Source organism: Babylonia areolata, chromosome 14 (genome assembly GCF_041734735.1).
Source record: "Babylonia areolata isolate BAREFJ2019XMU chromosome 14, ASM4173473v1, whole genome shotgun sequence".
Classification (NCBI taxonomy): Eukaryota; Metazoa; Mollusca; class Gastropoda; order Neogastropoda; family Buccinidae; genus Babylonia; species Babylonia areolata.
The window spans coordinates 16,518,524-16,538,523 of record NC_134889.1 but is presented as its reverse complement, the minus strand read 5'-3'; the positions used below and the strand labels follow the sequence as shown (position 1 = coordinate 16,538,523).

The window sequence follows — 20,000 nt, the reverse complement described above, 5'->3', positions numbered from 1 at the left end:
CAAAATGATGGAAGAGCTGTTTTGTTATATGGCTTTTTTTTTTAAGTCAGTTTCAACATGATACAAGGGGCGTTGTTTATGCGACTTTTTTTTCTTTCTTCTTCTTTTTTTAAATTTTATTTAAAGCCTAGTTTCAACATTATAGAAGAGATGCTTTTTATTTGGCTTTTTTTTCAGAGTCAGTTTCAACAAGATAGAAGAGTTGTTTTACGTGGCATTTTTTTCTAAAGTCAAATTTAGCATGACTGTAAAGTTGTTTATGATGTATCATTTTTTGAAAGTCAATTTCATTCAACATGACATGAGAGCTGCTGATCTGTTAGAAATGTTTCAAGGAGTTTGTGTACACGTGTTTTTCGGTTTGACTGCCTGTCTGTCTGTCAAGTGCCACACACGTACACACACACACACACACACACACACACACACACACACACACACACACACACACACACACACACACACAGATAAACACACACCCACACACTTAAATACATGTTCTCTCTCTCTCTCTCTCTCTCTCTCTGACTCTCTCTCACACCACACACTTAAATACATGTTCTCTCTCTCTCTCTCTCTCTCTCTCTCTCTCTCTGTGTGTGTGTGTGTGTGTGTGTGTGTGTGTGTGTGTGTGACTCTCTCTCTCTCAGTAACACAACATGCCATAACCTAGGCACTGTTATGTGTATAGTACTTAACTCTCAGTAATAACAAGAACAAGCGAAAACAACAACAAGAGAATAGAGAAAGACAGAAACAGAGAGACAGTGAATCAGTCAGCACACACACACACACACACACACACACACACACACACACACACACACACGCACACACGTACGCATGCACGCACACGCACGCACAGAGAGAGAGAGAGAGAGAGGGAGACTGACAGAGAGACACAGACAGACACAGAAACAGACAGAGAAATAAAGACAGAAATAGGTAGAGAGAGAGAGAGAGAGAGAGAGAGAGAGAGAGAGAGGCAGAGACAGAGATGGAGATAGAGATGAGAGAGAGAGGGAGATAGAGATGTGTGTATGAGAGAGAGACAGACAGACAGACAGACAGAAACAGACAGACAGAAACACAGACACAGACAGATCCTAGATAAACCAGCCACATAGCCAGGCGGGAGAGGTGAAACGGAAAACGAAGCCCATTTTCCCAAGCCATGAAAAATGCAGGAGCCATTTCCTTTGCTTACAGGAAAAGCGGGCAAGGCCGAAGTTACCTGTTGTAATCAGTCAGTCTGTCTACACTGGCAACCTGCATGCTTTCCACTCACGCTATACCGTCCGCTATATACAACAACAACGACAACAACCACGACGACGACGACGACGACGATAACAACGACAACGACGAGACAACCATCTGTCTGTTCTCGACATGTAGGTTTCCCAGCTCACTCTCTTGTTGTCACGTCCTAACTACCAGGTCTGTTGTTGTTGTTGTTGTTGTCGTTGTTGTTGTTGTTCAGTTTCAGTTTCAGTAGCTCAAGGAGGCGTCACTGCGTTCGAACAAATCCATATACGCTACACCACATCTGCCAAGCAGATGCCTGACCAGCAGCGCGCTTAGTCAGGCCTTGAGGCAAAAAAAAAAAAAAAAAAAAAAAAAAATTCCAGTTTCAGTTTCTGTTCGGTCTCAGTTTGAAGGAGGTGAGATAGCGTACAGGCTTGTCCATATTAGCTACACCACATCTGCTAAAAAAAAAAAAAAAAAAAAAAATCAAATAATTAAGAAAGAAAAAGAGCAGATGTCTGAACATGAGAGAGACAGAGACAGAGACACACACAGAGAGAGAGAAAGACAGACAGACAGACAGAGAGTAAGACGGAAAAACAAATGAATGAAAGGTGTTTACCTTGGGTTGAGACTACGCACATAATGTTAACATACATACATACATACACATATCTAAAAGCATATTTCTCTGAACTCATGAAAATAAGACATCACAATGCGAGAATTTAAAGACGGAATAAGGGGGTTTGAGGGAGGCTGGGGGTGGGGGGGGGGGTGGGGGGGGGGGGGTGGGGGGGTTCAAAGGCAACCGTATCACTCAAACAAACAATAACAGCATCAAGATTAGCAATAATCATATCAAGCATTGCGGCATAATGTGGGATAGGTCATGTTTTTTTGAAGGTGCTTGAGCAAAGGTGCTGAGAGACAGACAGACAGACAGGCAGACAGACACAGACCAGAGACAGACATACAGGGAGTCAGAGACCGAGAAAGATTCGCAAGAGACAAGACAAGACAAGACAAGGTAAATTCTTTATTATCGAGGATAATAGATAAGCACTGGCGCACTTTTTTCATCCAGTCCCCGCCTTGAAACAGGGTCTACATTACACAATACTACATTACATATGTCATTGCATGCACTACACAATGCTACTTAAAGTCATAGAATGCGAATACTATACTACACAAAGGCAAAAATGGTAAAAATAACACACACACACACACACACACACACACACACACACACACACACACACACACACACAGGCACAAGCATGGTATTGATAATCGACATATAAAAAACAAAAAAACAAAAAACAAACAACAACAAAACAAAAACAAACAAACAAACAAAAAAACCGGAACACACACACACACACACACACACACTCTCTCTCTCTCTCTCTCTCTCTCTCTCGCACACGCACACTTAGACACACACCACACACACACACACACACACACACACACACACACACACACACACACACACACACACACACACACACAGAGATAGCAATAATAGAAACAGAGGAAGGCCTATACCTACCAGTAATGATAGCGATAATTTATTCACTAAGTTTGTGGCCCCAATTGTTCCCCCACACAAATTAGTTCCCTCCTTCTCTGGTTAGGAACAAGCATGGAAACGATAGTGGCACACATGAATCATTCTACACAAAGCGAGAGCTGTATAGTGAGAGCTGTATTATCAATGGTTTCTCCAGTCAATGGGAAATCATTTACGGCTTGGTCTTTTGTGAAAGACTATGATTCTCAAACTAGGAGGCACAATTGCACTGGCTCTTAGTGCTGCAGCCTTGTGGGCAAGTTGGCCTTTGGGAACCATCCCAACACCGACTGTCCTTAAACCCTCTTGGCCGAGAGAGTGGGGATGTAACTTGGGCAAGACACTCTCCACTATAATCAAATTCTAGCCCAAATAGTCGGAACAGCAGTTGCCTCCTCTGCTGTTCTGATGGACACAGTCGGACACGACTGACTGTCATATATATATAGAGAGCTGTATGATCAATGGTTTCTCCACTGCAATGCGAAGTCATTTACAGCTTAGTCTTTTGTGAAGGACTATCACTCTGAAATTCGGAGGCAAGACTGCGCTGGCTCTTAGTGCTGCAGCCTTAGGAGATAGTTGGCCTTTAGGAACCATCCCAACGCCGACTGTCCTAAAAGCCTCTTGGCCGAGAGAGTGGGGATGTAACCTGGGCAAGACTCTCCACTACAATCTATACTATCTATTTCTCCGTGCCAGTTTTGTTTGTAACATGCTATAAGTCTACCTCTAAATTCCGGTACAAAGCCGGTCTCGTGCACATCCAAACAAGACCGAATCGGCTACAACCCGCTATTGCCGCGGCCCGTTGTTGCCGCGGCCCGCTATTGCCGCGGCCAGTTGTTGCGGAAGCCCTTTTTTTCTTTTTGTTGGTCTTTTTTAATGTTTTTTTTTTAAAATTTCATTATGTACATTAATTTTTATTGACGAGAAAATCTCTTACACAAGGAGAAAGGACGACCCCCAGCGGAAGTTATAATTCGTCAGGAAGGATTTATTCGCTGAACAAGAATAGAAGAGTAAAAGCAAACAAAAGACAAAACATAAGAAAAGTATAGAGAAATGCATAGATCAAATGAAAGTGAAAGTTAGAGGAATTATGACATGAAATGATATTTTTAATTGTGAAACAAAACAACAATCTTGTTTGCATCGTTGTCTTATAAATCAAGAAAATTAATCTGGATTCGTCACATTATGTTCAACACACATTCAGGTGTCATCACATATTAAAAGCCAAAAAAAAGGGGGGAGGGACAAAAACAAGGGGGTGGGGGTGGGGACAAATAAAACTAAAAAAAGAAATAAAACGTTCGTAACGTACCACGCTTTCTCAAGAAGACAATTTTACCAACAAAAAAAAATCAAAAGAAAGTGCACTAACGTGTTGTTGGAACACAAAATACCATACCTTATTCAAACTGCTGTAGCAAGGTCAAGGTCAAGGTCAAGGTTCAAGATTTCAATGTGAAATCCAAAATCGTTGCGGCAACAACGGGCCGCGGCAATAGCGGGTTGCGGCAACAACGGGCCGCGGCAATAGCGGGTTGCGGCAATAGCGGGTTGACCCCGACCGAATCCATGTTCTGTTAGTGTTTTCTTGATGTGGAATACTCATTTCTGTTTGCCCTTCTCCTCTTGCAGCAGCAGCATCTCGTATGCGTGTCTACACAATTGTGATGTTGGCAGTCTTGTTAGTTTGTGCCAATATTTTATGCATTTTACGATTGATGTAATATGCAATGGGTACCTGCCGGTTTCAGTTCGCCATACATTAGATCACATGCGTGAACAGTTACGTTTCCCTCAACATGCAGTAGCTGTCTTTCCCCCTACCTTTGTGAAATAACACCTATGGCTAACTGGAAAAGACGTTATGCTAAAGAAGGAGAAGAGGAAGAAAAGACAACAACAACAACAATAACAACACACACACACACACACACACACACACACACACACACGTGTACAGGGGAGTGTCGGCACGCTCCCATTTGCACAGTACAGCACCGTGACTACACGACACAACTTCGAACAGGAAGTATTAAGTTCTGTATTTCTTCTTCTTCTTCTGCTTTCGTGGGCTGTAACTCCCACGTACACTCGCATGTACACGAGTGGGCTTTTACGTGCATGACCGTTTTTACCCCGCCATGTAGGCAGCCATGCTCCGTTTTCGGGGGTGTGCATGCTGGGTATGTTTTTGTTTCCATAACCCACCGAACGCTGACATGGATTACAGGATCTTTAACGTGCGTATTTGATCTTCTGCATGCAATTACACACGAAGGGGGTTCAGGCACTAGCAGGTCTGCACATATGTTGACCTGGGAGATCGTAAAAATCTCCACCCTTTACCCACCAGGCGCCGTCACCGTGATTCGAACCCGGGACCATCAGATTGAAAGTCCAACGCTTTAACCACCTGGCTATTGCGCCCGTCGTTCTGTATTTCAAAATGTTCTTTATTAAAGTTAGCTAGTTATGTGTTAAATAGTCCAGTTGGTTGTTTATTGTAGGTCCCCACATAATCCTCTTTTCAAATAATAATCTATAGAAGTATTGCATACAATATTTGATAACTGATTAATTTTCTGTCCTAATCCTGCTTCCCACACACACACTCTTCCGGTATCATGTTTTTCTTTCTCCAGTCACTGACACCCCACCCTCTCCATTTTACATTTTGTACTCTATCTTTTCCACATTCTGTTCTCCCCCCCCCTCCCCCCGCTCTTTTTGTCTCTCTCTTTCCTTCCACAATCCACTCTCCCTCGGCCTGTAAATGAATATATAAATATGAAAAAAAAGGATATTACTACTACTACTACTAACAATAATGATAATAGATAAATAAAAATGAAATAAAAAAGACAATACTGATAATATATAAACAAATTAGCAAATGAATGTAAAACACACACACACACACGCGCGCGCGCGCGCATGCATAACATATGCAACAAACATGCAGTTTCACATATATGAAAGCACAAACAAAAATACACATAAACGTACACGACCCCGACACACACACACACACACACACACACACAGGCTGCCACACACACCATCTCCCAAATTACCCTGCACACTCGCGCGCGCACACACGCACAACACACACATACAGGCTGCCACAGATTGGCCGCAAGAGGGGTGGGAAAATATCTCTGATGCCAGGAACGTGGCGTCTAGCGTGTTGCTTAGTCTATTGTATTTGGAAAAGCCCAGAGAGTGTTCCGTTTTGAAGAAATTTGCGCAATGTTGGTTTGGAAATGATGCCAATATTCGTTTGATTTGCAAAGCATCGTGCTCTACCTTTCATGCTAGACTTACGGCCGCTCCCTCTCTCTACCTTTCTTTCTTTGAGGCGATTGATGGTGTGATGGTCTTGTACCTGTTCTTTTTGGTATTCTTTGACTTTTCTGAGGATTTCCGATTTTCCTAGATGTAGGCCGGTCGTTGTTGTTGCGTTACCAGCAAGTCTGTCAGCTCGCTCATTTCCGTTAACACCTGCATGTCCCGGGCAGTATGACTTAAGTTTTTTAGTTTGAAAGTTGCGCATTTGCCACATCTCTAACATCAACCTCTCTCGCAAACGAAGAGGAGACAACACACAAAAATTTCGTATCTGTGGAAACTGTATGTTTATTGCTTATCTGTGTGTGTGTGTGTGTAACATTTAATTGCATATATGTTTGTTTATTATCATTATATTGTCTTTCTATTACTATCATTATCATTATTTTTGTTATTATTATTTCATGTATTTATTTGTTTTATAATCATCTATCTTTTTTTTTTTTTCTTTTTGATCTGTATGTTCATTTACTTCTTTATTTGTTTGATTATTTATTCTTTTCTTCTTTTTTTTCTTTTAGGGGTGTGGGGTATTTGATGCAAAGTGAGAATGGAAGCAACTAGATGGGTAAAGGGCTGCGCAGGGGCAGAGACAGAAAGAGGTAAGAAACTGAAAGACACTGAGCAAAAACACAAAAAAAGAATATTTCAGATGAAAAGAGAATAAACAACGCTGCACAAAATCTTCAATCCCTTTATTCTCATCAAACAGAAGAACACTATAATATATATGTATATATATTTGTTTACACATCATGGACTAGACATATTCCCAAGCAAAGAAAGGAAAGACAAGCAACGTGTACATGATCTGGTATCAAATTCACACAAGTAATGGGTGAAAAATGTCTACAGATTCCTAAGCAACAAACGCTTCATACTATAGATTTCCAGCTCTACGCATGCATGATTTTAAGTCTGGATATGCACGTGTATGTGTGTTTGTGTGTGTGCATATGTGAGTGAGTAGGTGAGTGTGTGCGCACGCGCGCGTGTGTGCGTAACAGACAGAAACTGCAACTGCATTTCACCAATTTGTCAAAATAAATGGAAAACTATCTCACATTCACCAAATCTACTGACGGTCATTTTTTCACTCAAAAGATGAAAACATGGCTTCTAAATGAAACATATTCATCTTCACTACCACTGAAAACTCAAAAAATTTAAATTTTCTTTTATTATCATCATTCTTTAAGACTGACACCACCTCAAATTGATAACGTTATTTGTTAGTGTTCACTGGACTGTGTGAACAAACATTAAAGTTCTCAGTGCTGCATCTACGACATTTTCTAAGGGACAATGTTGATGCTTGCTAATATTGAAAGGGACTACAACATGAATGACAGCACAGAACAGAGCCAGAGGGATGCAATGTCAAATGGATTTTGTGCATTCAAAGTGATACCCAACACTGTTTTCACAAAGTAATAATAGCCATCGCATATGATAGGTAGTGAACTTGCTCTGCATAATATACTCTGCACTCGCATATACAAATAAATGCATATGTACAGAACAAAAGGAGACAGACAGACAGTCTGAGGAACAGACAAGGAATCTGGAGAATGAGAGTGCTCACTAGGAAAGTGACCAATTATCAAAAGGATTTAAATTATTTTTTCTTCCAAAATTTACACACAAGTTGAAGTGTGGGTGTCCGCCCATTCTGCCTACTCCTCTACCCTAGATTCCAAGTGTTAGGGGCCTAGCGTCTGGATGCCTAGTGTTAGAGTACCTAGTGTCTAGTATCCAAACACATAATCAGATTATAGTGTCTGGGCGTCAAATGTCTTGACACCTAGTGTCTGGATGCCTAGTGTCTACTGTCCAGATGCCTAGCGCCTAGTATCCAGACTCCTAGTGTCTGGAAGCCTAGTGTCCAAACGCCAAAAGTGTCTACACACCTAGTGTCTGGAAGCCTAGTGTCCAAACGCCAAAAGTGTCTGCACACCTAGTTTCTGGAAGCCGAGTGTCCAAACGCCAAAAGTGTCTGGATACCTAGTGTCTGAAAGCCTAGTGTCCAAACGCCAAAAGTGTCCACACACCTAGTGTCTGGAAGCCGAGTGTCCAAACGCCAAAAGTGTCTGCACACCTAGTTTCTGGAAGCCTAGTGTCCAAACGCCAAAAGTGTCTACACACCTAGTGTCTGGAAGCCTAGTGTCTGGAAGCCGAGTGTCCAAACGCCAAAAGTGTCTACACACCTAGTGTCTGGAAGCCGAGTGTCCAAACGCCAAAAGTGTCTACACACCTAGTGTCTGGAAGCCTAGTGTCCAAACGCCAAAAGTGTCTACACACCTAGTGTCTGGAAGCCTAGTGTCCAAACGCCAAAAGTGTCTACACACCTAGTGTCTGGAAGCCTAGTGTCCAAACGCCAAAAGTGTCTGGATACCTAGTGTCTGGAAGCCTAGTGTCCAAACGCCAAAAGTGTCTACACACCTAGTGTCTGGAAGCCGAGTGTCCAAACGCCAAAAGTGTCTACACACCTAGTGTCCAAACGCCAAAAGTGTCTACACTCCTAGTGTCTGGAAGCCTAGTGTCCAAACGCCAAAAGTGTCTACACACCTAGTGTCTGGAAGCCTAGTGTCCAAACGCCAAAAGTGTCTACACACCTAGTTTCTGGAAGCCGAGTGTCCAAACGCCAAAAGTGTCTGGATACCTAGTGTCCAGGCAGATAGTCCTTTATTTGGGGAGAATAAAAAGAGGCTGTGGGACAGACACAACAGACATGCACACTGACAGACTGACAGACAGACAAATGAAATGCTGCATTTAAGCAAGAGTAGCTAGACTTCGCTTGTAACAACATCAATAAGAGTAATAATAAACATCACCAACAGAAAAAACGAAAAAGAAAAGAAAAACAACTGTCAATGCAACAAACATTCTTCGCTGACAGGTAAGTTCCTACTTCATCTAACCAATCTCCAAGTAAACCGTGTAAAAACTTCTTCTTTTTTTTTCTCTCTCCCCCCCCCCCCCCCCCCTCCCCTAAACAGCTGTTTCTGCTAAAGAGATTATCATTACAAAAAAGAAAAAAGAAAAAAAAAAGACTCATTCATATATTGCATAAACCCATCAGCCACACAGTCTACATGCAAGGTATCACACAAACGATGAACACACTGAGGATTACTCTTACAGTACAGATCTGGTGACTGAACCTTCAGAGTGGAGCAGTGAGACTGCACTATGAACAGAGAAGTCAAGTTTCTGTTTCGGACTCTAGGAAGTATCAATGTGTGGGGAATGATCCATATACGTAACACAACATCTGCATTAAACAAACAAACAAACAAAAAAGGGTAAAAAAGCAACAACAACAAAAAAAGCCTGATACATAAAACTAACATGCTGGTGTGGTCTGGAGAACTGAGAGCAAAAAAATCCAAAACAAAACAAAACAAAACCTACTTACATACAAAGAGAGGTGTGGGCAGTTTTTTTGGATGGACTTTTTCTGTAACTTCTTCTACATCAAATCATTTTTCAAAAAAACAAAACAAAACAAGACACTGGCACTGTAAAGGAACCATCGCCAGTTTTGACAGGAAATGTCTAAATGACAAATGTACAAAAACAGACTATACCATAAATTCAAAACAAGGAAAAACAGATGTGTTTTGTTTGTTTTGGGTTGTTGGACCTGACAGACAATGGGGTGACACCAGCAAACAGTGGAGACAGACCTCAGACCTGACAGACAATGGGGTGACACCAGCAAACAGTGGAGACAGACCCTCAGACCTGACAGACAATGGGGTGACACCAGCAAACAGTGGAGACAGACCCTCAGACCTGACAGACAATGGGGTGACACCAGCAAACAGTGGAGACAGACCTCAGACCTGACAGACAATGGGGTGACACCAGCAAACAGTGGAGACAGACCTCAGACCTGACAGACAATGGGGTGACACCAGCAAACAGTGAGACAGACCTCAGACCTGACAGACAATGGGGTGACACCAGCAAACAGTGGAGACAGACCCTCAGACCTGACAGACAATGGGGTGACACCAGCAAGCAGTGGAGACAGACCTCAGACCTGACAGACAATGGGCTGACACCAGCAAACAGTGGAGACAGACCCTCAGACCTGACAGACAATGGGGTGACACCAGCAAACAGTGGAGACAGACCTCAGACCTGACAGACAATGGGGTGACACCAGCAAACAGTGGAGACAGACCCTCAGACCTGACAGACAATGGGGTGACACCAGCAAACAGTGGAGACAGACCTCAGACCTGAGGACGGCAGAGACAAGAACACTTTCAAGGCCTTGTATGTCTGTCAGACAACGTGGAAGAAAAAGCCTCATTCAGTAGGGGGATTGGTTCTGTTTGGTCTTCTGCTCCTGTGTTTAAAACACCAGTGGTGTCATTCTGGCTTAAAAAGAAATGTCTGGAGCTGGAGCGCTACAGCTACTTTTTGTTTTCTGAGCGTTCACAGTGCAGTTCTCTACGGCTGACAGGACGATGACCGTGATGACGTCACAGGACAACAGACAGAGATAACTGGTCGGTGACACCTGTCCACATACTGTACACACAGCCATGGAAAGACACCTGGCCACATACTGTACACACAGCCATGGAAAGACACATGTCCACAAACTGTAGACACAGCCATGGAAAGACTCGTCTGTCCACATACTGTACACACTGTCATGGAAAGACACCTGTCCACAAACTGTACACACAGTCATGGAAAGACACCTATCCACAAACTGTGCAAACAGCCATGGAAAAACACCTGTCCACATACTGTACACACAGTCCTGGAAAGACACCTGTCCACAAACTGTACACACAGTCCTGGAAAGACACCTGTCCACAAACTGTACACACAGCCATGGAAAGACACCTATCCACAAACTGTGCAAACAGCCATGGAAAAACACCTGTCCACATACTGTACACACAGTCCTGGAAAGACACCTATCCACAAACTGTACACACAGTCATGGAAAAACATCTATCCACAAACTGTACACAGAGTCCTGGAAAGGCACCTGTCCACAAACTGTACACAGCCATGGAAAGACACGTCTGTCCACAAACTGTACAAACAGCCATGGAAAGACATGTCTGTCCACAAACTGTACAAACAGCCATGGAAAAACACGTCTGTCCACAAACTGCACAAACAGCCATGGAAAGACACGTCTGTCCACAAACACCCATGGAAAGACAGACAGACAGACAGAGACACTGAGACAGAATGAGACAGTGAGAGAAAGGGAGAGAAATAAGTGAAAGAGAATGGACAGGAAGTGAAAAGAACAGAAACACACACACACACACTGAAACTGTCAACACATTATTCAATTCTTCATTACACATACTCTATGCTTGATTCAATACAAACAGATAAATGAAATTAACCCATAAAGAAAAAAATAACTGAACTGTAATGAACAGATAAATATTGATTCACTTGAGGAGTCTGTACAGTGACAGGCGATTCCAGTTCTGCAGGATAATCACAGAACTATATGATTATGCTGGTGAACACATTCAATCAAAACAATGACAGAGAGAGAGATGCCCACCTATATCCATACAAATACACACGCCTGTCTCTTTCGTGGAAACCTGCATGATACAAATGACAGATTATCTGCAGTTTGAAAAAAAAGAAAAAAAAAAGAGATTTTTTAACATGATTTTCTTCTTGATAATGTTCAATCAATACATAGAAATATGGCACAAACATAACAAATGACACTACCTTTATTTAAGCAACACTGTTTTTGTTTGATTATTTGGTTTGTCTTTGTTTTTGCCTTTTGGTCTTCACATGTATTTCATTTTATCTGTGTGGTGTAGTATACAGAGATCATGGATCTGACACTGATCTTCAAACTAAGTGAAAACAACTAGAAAAGGGTCACAGCTCTTACCATCTTGGCCACTTTCTGACAAAGTTTGAATGCAGTTTGAATGTTTTCATCAATTTTTGTTCTTTGCAAGTTTTCCTTACAATCAAAATCAAAAAGTCACGTTTTCCTGTTTGGTGAGTTAAAAAACAAAACAAAAGGTTTTCATATGTACACACACACGCATCTGATCCTGACAATGATAATTAGAACAACTGTTGTAATCCTGACAATGATTATTAGAATAATCGTTGATAACTCTGACAGGTGAGGCAATATGAAAATGACCTTGGAGCTAAGAACTCACAGGAAGGGGAAGGCTGCTCAGGCTGTAAAGTAATGAAAGGGTTAAAGCCTCTGAAACAACAACTACATGGCAACAAATCACCACAAAACAGACTCCCTTTAACTCACTCAGTACGGCCAGTCCTCTCTTCTCCTCTACACAGACCCCTCGGATGTCCAGTAGGTGTCTGAATGACCCAACCTTTAGCTTCTGTCGTCAGAACTGTGGTATTCTTTGTCAACATTCACCTCTTCCGTATAAGAGCCTTCTGCTTGATGATGGTAACTGGGATGAAACGCTGTTAACGTCGTCTCTTTCGCCGTTCGTATGGAGAGAGTTAAAGCCTCTGAAACAACAACTACATGGCAACAAATCACCACACAACAGACCCCCTTTAAGACTGATACAAGTTTGCTTATGTGTGTGTGAGTGAAGCCTGACTGACACAGGAAACGAATGATGAGCACCTAAAGGCAGCTCTCAGTCGGCAGCCTGCTGTGCAAATTATGGTGTGTTTGTATGAGGCTTAGAGTTTGGTCTCAGACCGAAGGCGGGTGCTATATTAGTATCAAGAAGAAGAAGAAGAAGAAGACTGCAAATGGACTGCAACCAATCAGTTTACCTCACAAACAACAAATCTAGGCAAGCATTGCACAAAAAAAACAGCATCACAAAACTGAACACTGTTAAAAAAAACCACCACCAAATAATCACAGGAACACTGCAAGTTAACAGATATCTTTTTGTTTTCTTTCTGGAGTGTATTGTTTTACAACAGACGCAATCAGCAGTCATGACTGAGAAATATGGAATGGATGAAGTGTTAAATGTGTAGATATGGAATCCAAGAGTACAAAACAGGTTCAGAATGACTTCAAATGAGGAAAAAGAAGAAGCAACAAAAACAAAGATGCCCAACAAGAACATAAAGGTCTTTGGTAAAGACTGGTTTCATAGGCTCCAAGCTACAACTTCTGGATGAAGAACTGACCCGACAGTGACGAACATGATGACAGCATGCTGGTGCTTATTCAAGTGTCATGTCTAATGTGTATGTGAGTGCATGCATGCTGTACTTTAAGTGATCAGGACTGTTGACTAGTGAAAGAGGATGGGACACACAGACAGACAGAGACAATTATAAAAAAAAGAAAAAAGAAAAAAAAAAAACAGAAAGAAAGAAAATGAGAGATAAAGAGAATCTAAGCAACCCATACTGGTTTGAACACTTCTCATTTCAAGTCATTCACACAACTGATTTCAACTGTATCATAATAAATGCCTTTTCTTTCGCTGCTGTGGGTTCTTTTCAATGTCACTTACGGCAGACTGTAAAAGCAAAACCCCGAAGAAAACCCAATTGCACACCATTCAAACTGAGAACACATCCACAGTGAAAATTTCAATATTGCACATATACAACAAAATCAGAACACATTTTTTCAGGTGCTTTCAGGAAAAAAAGAAACATGGTAATACATCGTGGTTACAGATTATGACAGTCTTGGGATTCAATATGGTTGTAACACTTTACAGCCACCAACCTGCCATGGTAAAAAGTTGAATCTTCCACAGTCAAGCTAACAGTCTAATGATGAAAAATACATATAATTCCCTGCCTCTGCTACAAGCAGCTTTGATATTTTCTTATATATATATATATATATATATATATGACCACATAGCTATTTATAGCATTCCATAGGGAAACATAGTATCAATTCACTGACAATCACAGTTCAACATATACATTGTTTAAAAAAAACAACAACAACAACAGTAAAACAAAACAAAACTTTTCCTCATCCTCTGCTATATGTTTGTTTAGCAAATTAATGATGACTCTCCAAGCTTTCCCCATCTCAGCATGTCAAGGGGAAGAAGTACAAACTCAGTGCACAGGGGAGGCAATTCGTCTCCCTTTCTCCACACCTTACAGAGGAGAACCTCAGCATCACCGGTCTTGCTCTCGACTTGTAATCTATTGTATCATATCACCTTTTGCCTCAACACTACTTCTCTGTGTGAAACATGGGCTACTCTCCCACAAGGAGAGTATGTCACTACAGAGTAACGACATGCTTTTTTTTTCTTCTTCTTTTTTTTTTCCAATACTTTCAAGTGTGCAGCTGTATTTGTTTTTACTATCAATGAGGATTTTTCTGGAAATTTTTGCAAGGGACAGCTCTCTTGCTACAAGTGGGTTCTTTTATGTGTGCTAAGTACATGCTGTAAACAGAATCAAGGTTTATCCTCTCATCCGAAAGACAAAAACCCAGACCACAGCTCCAGGTCTGGTGGAAGGGGAAGGGGGGGTGAGGGGCCGGGTAGGGGGTTAGTAAAATCCTGGTCTATATGTGGGATTCCAACCTGTGGTCACTGACTCCCTAATCAGGGTCACTACTACCTGACCACCACTCCATCACTGTAGGGATAACTCCAGCAGCAAGTGTGTTGGGGGGGGGAGGGGGGGGGGGGTGGGGGGGTAGTAAAATCCTGGTCCATATGCGGGATTCAAACCTGTGGCCACTGACTTCCTAGACAGCGCCATTACCACCTGACCACCACTCCATTACTGTAGAGAGAAATCCAACAGCAAGTGTGTTGGGGGGTGTAGGGGAGGGTGGTTCACATGTACCCCCCCACCCCCCCCCAAACTGTCAGCCTTTTTTCTTTCTTTAAGGTTTTCCATCCCTGTCCAAAATGTAGAGCACTATCTGCAGAACTAGCGCTGCTCTCTAATGGACACAGTCAAGTATTCAGAATATGTAATGTACAAACTAGCTTAGGAGTGAATCGCCATGCAATTTGATTCCTTGACTGAAAAAAATAAAGATGATTAAAGGAATTGACAGTGATGGTTGTACTGCCTTCCATGAATAATTAAGAAAATCAATAAATTAAATAATTATGAAGTAAAAAAGAAAAAGAAAACATATAGATGTACTCATTCAATCATTCATTACTTTTAACAAAACAAAAACAAAAAAAACTAATCACAGTTAACTTCTCTGAAAGACTAATTAAACACTTATATATATATATATATATATATATATATATATATATATATATATATATATATATTCAAGTCATTCCTTTTTTGTCCCGATTCAAATGACCAAAAGTCGACACAGAGACTGGTTCACTCCAGCTTGACTGAATTAATTTCGTTTCAAGAGATTTCACATCCAAAATGAAAGTGTCTGCGTATCATCAAATGATTCGGCCTGAGATTTCAAAATCAAAACAAAAGTCAAGGCTTTCTAAGAAACTTGTCCAAACATCTGTGAGGCATCTTCAACCACACTGACAGAAGTCAATCACAAACAATAAAGATGTCAATGACTCCAGAGATGAAATCACAGCCCAAAGGCAGATGTACAAATGCAGCTGCCCAGTGGGCAGGCTATAGCACATGATGATCAAGAGCAGACAAGAATGGAGTCTCTAGTAGTAGTAGTAGTAGTACTCTTTTTGTCACAACAAGATTTCTCTGTGTGGAATTTGGACTGCTCTCCCCAAGGATAGCGCGTCGCTACACTGAGAGTGCCACCCTTTTTTTTTTTTTTTTTTTTGCCTGCAATTTTATTTGTTTTTACTACTGAAGTGTATTTATCTACACAATTTCGCCAGGGACAACCCTTTTGTTGCCATGGGTTCTTTAACGCATGCTAAGCGCATGCTGCACACAGGACTTCAGTTTTATCGTCTCATCTGAATGACTCGCATCCAGACCACCACCCAAAGTCTAGTGGAGGGGGAGAAAATACTGGCGATTGTGGGATTCGAACCAGCGTTCTCAGATTCTCTCGCTTCCTAGGCAGAGACACACTACCTCTAGACCACCACTCGACTAGAACCTGGATGATAAAAAAAAAGACGTAAATGAAGCTGTGGGTTGCCTGAGCACCATGACCCCTCTCTCGACCCTGCCACTGTAACCAGGTGGGACACAGGGCAACATGTCCTGACCACGACTTAACTGCAGGAACTGTCAGGATGGTGATGGGGGTGAAATTCATCCACTGTGGATTTTAAAAGGGGGTTGGTTCATTCCCTTCGCCTTTTGCCACATAAGCACACTAATGGCTGCCATGATGACCCTGATAAAGTGTCAAAAGTCTCCCGAAACATTCAGCTGCAACGACCTGATGATGTAACACAACAATGTCAAATTTTTCCTTCACAAACAACGCCTCTCAGTTTCTACTACCAACATTTTATGTGTGTCAAACTTCTACCACAAGCAATGCACAATGTATGTCGATTCATCCCCCCCCATCCCCCCCCCCCCCAAAAAAAAATCAGTCAAACTGTTTTCCAAAAATATATCAAAACACAGTCAGCATCCCAGACCTTTTGACCTTGAATCAAGGGCAAGGTAGACAATTTGTAAAAAAAAAAAATAAAATAAAATAAACCATGCAAAAGATTCAGAAAATATTGTAAATAAAATGTTCAAAATTCCAACAACCATAAAAAAAGGAAGAAAAAAAAAAAAAGGAAAGTGATTTTTTTTTTTTTTTTAATAAAAAAAAAAAAAAAACAACAACAAAAGTTGGGCTGGAGGGGAACAGGGGAACAAGAATGGGAAAGAAAAAAAATCAAAGCATAAATATTTCAGACATGGGTTTAACTGACCCACAAAGTCTCTGAAAAGAAAAAAACAAAAACATGTTCAAAGTAAAAATAAAACAAAAGACAACAGCATAACATGTTTTTTTTCAGTCTATCTTTTCTTATCTCTTCTTTTTTCATGAACAGTATAATCAAATGGATTACTCTTTTGCAGAAAATGAAAAACCAACAACAAAACCACCACCACCCAGAAAAAGATTTGCGTGCGAGGTGTGAAAAACTCAGAACCTTCTGATAAAAAAGAATATTAACAAAAACAACAGTGGTTGGTAGTCCAGACTCACATTGTCACAAGAGACTCGAGTGGTAAGATCAAGCATGCATATACTCATTGTACTTGCATAAACATGCAAGTGCCTGTACAGACAGAGAGGGGACTGCGTTAACCTGGGTTTTCTCTTTGTCACTGTAATTGTGTGTGAAACTATCATGAATGTGTTTGTATTATGCAAGGCCTTGACAATGTTGGAGCATGCCAAAGCCAAGAAGAAAATGAAAGAAAATGAAAATTAAAAGAAAAAAAAGAAAGAAAAAAAGACAAACACATGTACAACTAAAAGAAAGAAAAGACAAAAAAAAAGAAAGAATGGAGAAAAATGATGATAAAGAAAAAAGTAGGAAAAAACCCCAGAAAACAACCAAGTCTTCCAGAGATGCAGAGACTGTCTTGCTCAATTTCAGAACTTTGAACCGTGCTCTGATTTCTCCTTTCAAAAAATACAAAAAACAAATGTTAACAGTGAACAAATAATAGTGTTCATATAGCGCTGAACCTTGTGCAGAGAAAAAAGCAAAGCGCTTCAGTCATCAGTGCCAACACCGACAGCTGGTCCACAGAACAACGATGCCAGTGCCCTTGCAAAAAAAAAAAAACTTAAGGAGGCCCATGAACATGTAATATCTATGCTCCTGGAAGACTCAGACGAATGGGGGGGAGGGGGAGGGTGGGGTCAGTGTAGAGTTATGTCCCCTTCCTGGCGCATGCGCAGGGTTACTTAGTTAAGAAGACAACCGTCAACAAAAACCTTTGGAGTCTGCTCTGGCCGCTCACGGACATTGCATGGTGTCAGAAGCTGGATTCGAACCAGTCAGGGGTGCGGGGGCTGGACCAGGCATTACTGAAGTGATGGCCTGAGGGGTCTGCCCTTGTCCTAGCTTCACAAACCAACCCTCATGTTTGGCACACACACACACAAAAAAAGTCCTCTCACTTTATATTTCCCCCATGCTCAGGACGCTAAATTCATTAGGAGCTCTTTCTTCTTCCACATGGCAGTTGTGTTTCATGCCGGTTCTGATATGTCTGCTTTGGCTCTGAGCTGCTGTATCTCATTAACATTTGTGGCAAACCAAAACTCAGCTCAATTTTCAGTGATAGTTTAACTGAAAGCAAACAAAAGAAAAAAAAAAAAAGAATGGGGGTTGTGTGTATGTGGGGGGAGGGTTGAAGAAAATGTAAGAAAGACTGTAATCAGCTAGAGAGAGAGACAGAGAAAGAGAGACAGCGAGAGAAAGAAGTGGGGGACTGGGAAGAGAGAGAGAGACGCTTTGACGCTTTGATGTTTTACTGTCATTGACTGCACAGTCCTTGTGACAGGGGGGAACAATACATTATCAGGAAACATAAGATCAAACAAAGAAACATAATATAAATCAACATTCTTATCACACATACAAATAATGTATATACCGAAAATGGGATAAACATAGATTAACTGATCACTTCGGTCAGCTCGACCATCCAAAATGAATAAATATTTTTGTATACACATGCACACAATCATGTGTATCTATCAAATTATCAAATAATATGTCCTATAATAGTTGTTTTTTTCCATAAATGAATTTTGCTTTACTCATATTTGTACCTCTAAACTTCTGTTTATCATTTTCTTTCGAAAATCCCATGCTTCTGAAATATATTTAGCAAATGATTTTATGATGTCTTCATCATTCGATCTGAGCAACATTGTCATATCTTCTCTTCTTACTACATTCTTTTCAAAAAGAATACATTTTTTACGAATAAAATCATAAGATTTGCACTGAAACACAAAATGGTTTTCATCATCAGTAGCTGAGTTACATATTGGACAGGGAGACTGTGTTACTGTGCCAGTTTCAAACCATGAGAGAGAGAGAGAGAGAGAGAGAGAGAGAGAGAATACCAATAACCAGATGATATCCAAGAGACAAAATTAATAACATGCAAGCAATATTTTCTGTGAGCGCAAAGCAGGTAACAATAAGAAATTGCACAACTACTAGCTATGCTCCTGCCCAAGCTACTTTAAGCTACATACAATGTTAAAGAATATGAACCATCCCACCAAACACTATTAACGTTAAGAACCATCCCACAATACACAATTAGCAAACATGTACCATCCCACAATGCAACACATTGACAAATATAAACCATCCCCTAATAGGCAAGTAACAAATATGAACCATCCCACAGTACACTATCAACAAATACAAACCATCCTACAATACACAATCAATGAAAATCAAAAACAGCTTCACCAACACAACTGAGCACGAAAGCTTGACTTCTTCACAAACGTTCCAAGTGAAGTAGTCGAGGGATTATCTGTATCATGCCCAGTCACTGCTGACAGAAGTTCAAGACTTTGCATCTGTGCTCACATTTATGTCACCCCCCCCCCCCCCCCAAAACCCCCCTCACCTCCCCACCCCCCTCAACGTCCCACATCTTTACAGAAACTCCATGGCAGATTCTTCATGGTGACAACTGATATGTTTGATTCGAGTCTACACCCCTTTGCAAACCATACAACCATACTGCTGGAATCTGACTTCCCATGGATGATTTTCATTTTGTTTTGCTTCTGCTGGTTATTTCTGGTTTTTGTTGCTGTTTTCCTGACTCCATAATCTGCCCCGTGTCAGTGGCACCACTCCCATGCCTCCTCACACAGCCCACACCCGTCGGCAGTGGAAGGTGCTGCCCTGTCCTCTCCTCCTGCCGCTTA

At 41.3% G+C, this 20,000-nt stretch overlaps 1 protein-coding gene and 1 long non-coding RNA gene across 3 annotated transcripts in view; both read right to left on the bottom strand.

Moving 5' to 3' along the window:
• Positions 1 to 6,870: 6,870 nt before the first annotated feature.
• On the bottom strand, positions 6,871 to 9,155 carry LOC143289872 (uncharacterized). Its single transcript, XR_013056286.1, has 2 exons — positions 8,759 to 9,155; positions 6,871 to 8,679 (listed from the first exon to the last, which is right to left on the bottom strand). It is a non-coding gene; the product is annotated as an uncharacterized LOC143289872 (long non-coding RNA).
• Positions 9,156 to 18,846: 9,691 nt separating this feature from the next.
• The window catches only part of LOC143289871 (endophilin-B1-like), a 29,606-nt gene continuing 28,452 nt past the window's right edge, over positions 18,847 to 20,000 (bottom strand). For both annotated transcript variants that reach the window (XM_076599076.1, XM_076599077.1), the window contains one exon: positions 18,847 to 20,000. This exon is cut by the window's right edge and continues 615 nt beyond it. The gene's annotated coding sequence lies outside the window, so the exon portion shown is untranslated.